Source organism: Cyprinodon variegatus, unplaced genomic scaffold (assembly GCF_000732505.1).
Source record: "Cyprinodon variegatus isolate N-32 unplaced genomic scaffold, C_variegatus-1.0 Scaffold161, whole genome shotgun sequence".
NCBI lineage: Eukaryota > Metazoa > Chordata > Actinopteri > Cyprinodontiformes > Cyprinodontidae > Cyprinodon > Cyprinodon variegatus.
The window spans coordinates 730,542-738,050 of NW_015150614.1; positions in this window are offsets into that span (position 1 = coordinate 730,542).

Below are 7,509 nucleotides of genomic sequence, written 5' to 3' on the forward strand. Positions count from 1 at the left end.
ACTAACCCAGCTCTATCCATGTTTACTCAAATTGCATCAGTATGTTGACACCGGCCCCGCATCTTCTCCCAGCTCCTCTTTCTCCTCCCAGATAATAGTGCCATCCTCAGAAAGGATGTCAAGTCTCAAGATACTGCCCACCCCTCTCTACCCCCCCACCCCCCCCTGCGGGTGGAGTGGGTGATGCTCCCAGATCATAGCAGAGGGAGGGTTTGCAGAGGGTGGTTTCATTTTGCACAGGTGCTTGCAGCTGCATTCGTCCCTTAATCGGTGCTCAGTGTTAAAACCTCTCTGTGCTGCCCCCTTCCCACCACAATACCCCAGCCCACCCCCCGATGGGACCCCCCCCCCTCCTCCACTGAGTGATATTACAAGCGGCAGCCGCACGCCTCTGATCTACACGCACTGGGTTCCCTCCTGGTCCTGGGTGAATAGCGCTTGACTTGTTCAATTTGTTTAGAAGCCGCGTTGGATGCTTTGAAGCCACACATTTTAGCATAAATCATAACCTGTCTCCTTGCTCACAACAGCTTTGAAATGCAACATCTGCTTTTGAATCTCCTGCTTTACAATTAGTTAAGCAACATCAATAGAATGACTCCCTGTAATTTTTCTTTATAATGAACTGCTTTGTATACGTATGAGGGCACCGGTGGGCCCCTTTTGATTCGTTTGGTGTGCTTTTCCCAAGGCCAAAGTCTGAGATGGATTAATCTTCATGAACAGTTTTGTATTTTTGAGGGTCCACGAACTCCCTAAACTTTTGAGCACAGTCAGACACATGTGTTAAATTGGGTTACCCTCGGTGCTAACCTACTTAGGAAGTGTCATGGTTGTGGGGCATGTTACCGGGCCGTGTTGTTTACTCTTTCATCACACCTCTTCAGGATTCCTGTTTGTTGGTTTGTTTTGCAAAGCACCAGCCTTCTGTTCAGCTGTGGGAAAAGTGCGGAATCAAAGTCCCGGGGAGCAGCCTGACGGTGACGTTGATAAGCTTGGCCTGTCACTATCCGTTTGTCTGAATGACACTGATGCTCAGGTTGGATCTCTGGAGGAAGTGGCGCCACAGAGCAACCAGGTGCACATGCTGCAGCTGTGCTGTGAGAAGAGAACTCTTTTCCTTCAAGTTTGCTTTATGAATTTTGTACAAATATAGAGATAATGCAAAGATTTTTTTTTTAATCTGTTGATCTAAGTTTTTGTCATTACCAAAGTTAAAAACTCCCCAAAAGGGATCCATCACTTAAGGAGGCCTCTAATCAGGTGCATTAAAAATTCTTTTTGCGGGTTGAAGGGGAAAATAACAATCCCAAAGATTTTTATTTTCAAAGGCAAGCATTTGATCAGTAGTCATCAATTAAACTTACTGAGGTGCAAATTACACCGCAAGGATTAGATGAAAGAGCCTCTGTGTCATTTTCTCCCCTCCTCCTCAAAGCTTGGCTTGATTCGCAGCACACAAACAGCGGGCTGATCCCTGGCATGGCGGTGACAGGGTGACACTTCCCCTCACATTACGCAGGCTGAGCTGACTGAGGGGCTTAACAGATAGTGGCATCGCAGGCGTACGTTTACAAATAAACCCACTCCTCTAGCTGTGTGGCACTCCCCTGCACATGTAGCCCTTGTATCTCCAATCCTGCTTTGCATTTCTGATTTTAGCTGGAGTCCCCCCAAGAGATCAGGTTACCATGCTGACAAGAGTCCTTTTTCACATGGCATGTTTGGATTTCCAGACTAATGTTGATAAATCTATATCAAAGATTTTTCTGACAAATGAAGGTTGTTACTTCCTGTTGAATAGTCATAATAGAAAACAATATAAGAAAAATAAGAATGTTAGAAAACCTTTTAGGGAAATGAAAGAAGAAGCAAAGCTCTGTAAAAAAGAGACATACGAAGAAAGTTGGTTTCTGACCTGAAGGATCCAAAATCCAAGAAACTAACATTTCTAATTAGATTGAAAAATTCAACATTACATGATGAAAACAGAAGAGAGAACTTCAAACTCTGCCTCCCCTTGTCCAAATACCACATTAGGTGATAGATACCACCCATAGTTTATTTTCTTCAACAAAAGAGTTTTAAATTAAAAGTATTGTGGAGGATTTTTTGCAAATTTTTTGAAAAGACCCTCCCTCTCCACTTTAACAAAAAAAAAAAAAAACGCTCTCGAGAGGGAATGCCTACTAAAGGTGTGCCACAACATGCACGAGCCCATTTCTCCTTGTGCACGCTCTGTTTAAAAGTTGCCTTTTGCATCACTCATAGAAGCTTACTTTCCAAAATTACATTTGCAATTTTTCCACTATGGGGACGAACACATAGGTCGGGCTTATGTAAACATATCACCAGAATGATAGACAATTAGGAAGACAATTTATTTTGATGATCCACCCAGAAATGATGCAAGTTATAATAAAGGTCTAAAGTCTGATAAAATTATTTTAAAGCCCCTTCGTCATTTAAGATACTCTTTTTCCTCAGATAGATAAAAGTGGATGTTTGTTCATTCTTCCTACATATATATATATATAAATGTATATATATATATATATATATATATATATATATATATATATATATATATATACATTTACATTTTTTTTTACCATTTAGAAGCACAAAATCTGTAAAAATATACACCTGTTTATTATGTATGTATGTAATATTATGCCCAGTCTATATTACAGTATATTTTCATAAACTGTTTAGAAAAAGTAGCATCCAGACAAGTTCACATGGCGCCACTGAAGACAATGCAGTAGACATGCCGGGCCTTTTGGTGGCATTGTGAGATAGCTACAGAATCACACCTAAACAACTGAAAAAAATAAACACCAGGCATGCAGAGAGCCCATGCAAGGTAAAAATAGCAACACGGCACAGCCTAAATAACAACATACGATCTCTGTGTGAATGGGGCCTTTATAAATTCATACATCTTCCGATTAGACATATATACATATATACCCTGTGAAAAAGAAATGTGTACATATCTATATTTGACAATAGTTGTTGAATAAGAAGTTTAAAAAATAATGCCAGTTTAATAGATAGATGGATCCATTTAAAATTGATTGCATGTGTTTTATTTAAGATATTGGATAAGTATTTTATGATTTTCTTTTTCAATGGAACTGTTTACAGTTTACATTTAAAATGTAATCATTATTGAGTGTCTTAATAAAAAACAGGTTTTAATCAGTCATTAATATTTTGGTAATGTGCTCAAATCTCCCACAGCCAAAGGATCGTGTAGAAATGTCCCTGCTTGCTACAATTCCCAGATCTACTTGATGGCTGTAAATGATAGTGTTCAGTGTTAAAGCTAATTATTTACCAATGTTCCTATAGGCTTTGTGACTGATAGGCCCATTGTTTTCTTTCTTCTTTTGTCTCTCCTTTTTTATTATTTATTTAATGTGCCAATTACACCGACAGGCAATTGTAGGGAATTCATCTTTTTGGGGAATTTACACAGCAAACCCCATGAATAAACAATTCACATTTTCTGGGTAAATTAGTTATCATTAATTTTAAATGCTGTGTTGGGGAAATGAATTACCATAAACTTAACACGCTGAAGAAACGGGCGCCAGTGTGGATACTTTAGACACCAACAGGAAATTCACAGAGGAAGTCAGTCAACTGGCAGATGTAGCAATATCTCAATCAGGGTTTTACTGTTACCAATGGAGGGAAATGATGTCTTCAAATTTAAAGCACACTTTAAAAAATTGCAGGTCAAGGATGTACAAACTGATATATCTTAAAAGTAAACTGTATTTCTTTTTGCTTAAAAAAATATTTGAAAAGACTTTCTTTGAAATAATGAAGGTTTCACAGCATGAAAGGGAACAGCATCACTAGTTCTTAAAAAGCAATCTCATGAATTGCTCTGAAAACACATCAGCAAGAAGTGTCCAACTAAACGAAAGTTTTGAAAGAAGAGCGTTTTCCTCCAGATTAACTATCCTCAGAGACTTGCAATCCATTATCTAATTATTGCAAATTGGATAGCATCATATTGAACAGCTATTTGTTAATATTAAATTCACACTGTTGTTCTTTTGTTGTTTCTCTTGGTCACATCTATTAATTTATGTTTATTAATTTCAACTTAATCTCAATTGTTAGTGTTTGCATATCCATACTAGAAGAAACAAGAGAACAAATAAAGGTCAGTTTTTTTACTTTTCCTGCAAAGAATTTCTCATCTTGAACGTATAATGGCAGGATTTGTTTCTTTTCTTTCTTTTTTTTTTTTAATTTAGGGGCGACTTAGTCTTACACCAACAAATTTCAGAATATGACATGGTTTCCTGTTCATTTGTATTCATATGAGTTTTGCATTCTTGTTTAATTTCTTGCTGTGTATGTAAAAGGGACCGTTTCTATTTCCCTGTATTACATGTATGTTCATTTCCTAACTTACAAAACAAATGATTAAGGTCTTTCTATGCAGTATTGCTGCTTTGTCCAATCTGTATTGATATCAACAGCAGGAGTTTTTTTGTTTTTTTTTAAAGCAGTGATTTTTTTTTTCATATCTTTTCATTATTACTTTGAATCATTTGCATGCATTAGCCCACGTTGTCTTTTCTCAGGGCTGAATCCCTCTCCACTTTGACTTCTAAAAAATTTACCAGCATGCTCTGCTAATACTAAACCTTCCTCTAAAATCTTATTAGGAATCCCAAAAATAATTTCCAAATACCTACAAAAAATGTCACTCAATTCAATTTACCCTTCTTTATAATCATCACTCAGAAATTGGACTTTTATTTTTTTCTTTTTCCTCCTTTGACTTCCATTTGTTTACCAATTTTCAAAACTACATTATCTTTGTATCTTAATATACATATCTTTTTATGTGTTTAGATTTTTTGATGAACTTATGTATTATTTGGCCAACACCTTTGAAGTGTGTCATATCTTGATGAGATGATGAAATGATTATCAGGAACCATGCAAGTGACGTTTGGCATATGGACTGAATTCATCTTTATAACATCACAAGGTTTTTTCCCTATTTTCCTCTGATAAATCATGAAAAACTCTGCTTCTGCTTTTAACCTGTGACAGGTGTTTTAGTGCTGAAAAGAGGGAAATTTCTGAAGTTCCTGTGAGTTTATGGGTTAAATATATTTATTTTCTCTGACATTTTTTGATAGATCTGGTATAAAATGTAACAATCAGCCTCACGCTGTAAAGTTTTTAGTGGATTTGATTTTTATGATTGAGATCCTCATGGTTCAGTTAATATAACATTTCTCCAAAGGTGAGTAAGGTAGACATATCTTCAATGCATTTCTGTAACTGTACTTCTCATAGCCAGTCAGCCTTTGCTGGATCTCTCTTCACACTCTCGCCTTTCGTCTTCGTCTCTGGGAGTATGGGTGCATGTCAAGTGATTGTTGAATTGAAATATTGATGTGGAGTATCAAAGCGTGGCGTAGCACTCCTGTGTTTCCAGAACTAACCACGAAGCGCTTTGATCAGATACTCCTGTGATCTGACTTCTGAAGTTGTTAAGAGTGCTGGAAAACAAAATGCAAACAAACTTCAAGTGCTCTTGGTATTGATAAAAGTTTTCTTTGACAAGTGGAGATGCATGCTGTCTGCCTGCGTCTGCCCAAGACTGGAGATTTTGGGGGTTTTGTACATGCTAATGGACATGAGATGAGGGAATTATTATGGATTTCGGTGTCTCACACAGCTTACGGTGCAAATTATAGTGGATGCCTGGGAATCCACAAAGAATCAAGCAGCATTATAAAAAATATTTTAGTTATATTAATTCAGTACTAATTTCATTGTAATTTTGCATATAAAACACTGTATTTGATGCAAAGTAAGAAATATAAAAGATAAAAAGATGTAAAATGTGTTCATCAGTTTGGTGCAGATTAGCTTAGAATGTGAAAAAAATAATATTACCAGAGGAAAATTTTTAAAATGTTTAAAAGATTAAACTAAGCATCACATTGTGTTTAACTGGTTGAGCTTTGAAAATGTAATTGTGCAAGAGCCCTAGGTTATCCACTGTTTTTAAATTATTTATAAAAAGTTTGATTTTGCTCTAATATTTCCTTTTTTTCAGCCTTGCAATAGGACTTTGAAAACATTTGTCTCCTTTTGGCTCCTCCAAAGCCAATCATCATTCAAGATCCCCTTTATTTACCTCCTGGCCTAGCTTCTCTCTCCCCGCTACAAGTGAACTTACATCCACCTCTGCTCCATCTCCTCCTTCACTCTCAGACTATTCACAGTCCCATTCACCCTCTGGCTTATTCCACCACCAGTGCCGGCCCCTCATGGAAAATTACATTAATCATTTTCCATCAAAGTCTTCTGCTGGGGGCCGAGGGGCAAATAACTTTTCTCATTTATGTCATTTGCTTTTGTCTCCTTTAACCCCAGTCGGCCTCGGCAGATGGCCGCTCACACTGAGCCTTTTTCTGGTGGAGGTTTCTTCCTGCTAAAAGGGAGTTTTCCTCTCGACTGTCGCTACATGCATGCTCAGTGTGAGAAATTGCAGAGTCAATGAGTCGATGCAATCAGCTGGTTTTCCTTAGATCACATTTTGACCAATCTCCTCTGTTACCTGTTTGAATAAATTGAATGGAAAGGAATTTAAAAAAAATGTAATATCCAGTTTTATATGTGTGAGCCTCTCCACTCCTGAAAACTACAAAATTATTATTTTCAGCTTACCGGGATTTTTCTATTTATTTTGTAAACAAATGTTTTTTTGCATCAACATTTTCAATCATTATGAATCTATTTATTTTTCTTTGTAATTAAGTATTTATTATGTAGATTATTTTCTAACGATGCTTGAATCTCAAAAATAATTATTTTACAATTGTGTTATTTCTGGAAGTGTGGTATCATTTCCAAAGTTTTTGGTTTTGATCCCCCTTTTGGTGAGATGATTGTTCTAGAATATGATAGATTCTGTTGCCTGATCAAACCAAAATAACTCATACTTTGTGGATTCAGATTACTTGGTGTGTACAAAAATGACTTTTAATTGGGAGTTTATAAAAAGAAGTTTAGGCCTGATGCAGTTAGAAAAATATTTACCATTACTAAGTGGTTACTGTCAAGGCAGCTCACATTAAACAATGTGCATGCTTTTCAGAAGAGATTAGATGCGTGCAATAGTGTCCTTATTGGTCTGATGATGAATCTGTGGCTCAGCCAAAATGCCACTGCTAAAGTCCTCATTGATACAAAAAACAGCTCTATATTGAGTTAAATTAAATAAAGACTTAGATCGTTTTCAGCTGAATGAGCTACACCCTACCCCAAGTAAAACTGTGTCTGTCTGAATACCTCAAATTGTAGCAAAATGTAGCTAACGGCTGAAGCTTTTCAATATAAAGCCCAAAACATTTTTAGGTGAGGACATTTGCATGTGTGACAGAGAACATGTCGGGAAATAATTCATTTTTGTTCGACCGTGCCCCCAGTAACTAAATAGCTCCTAGTGGTCGCTAG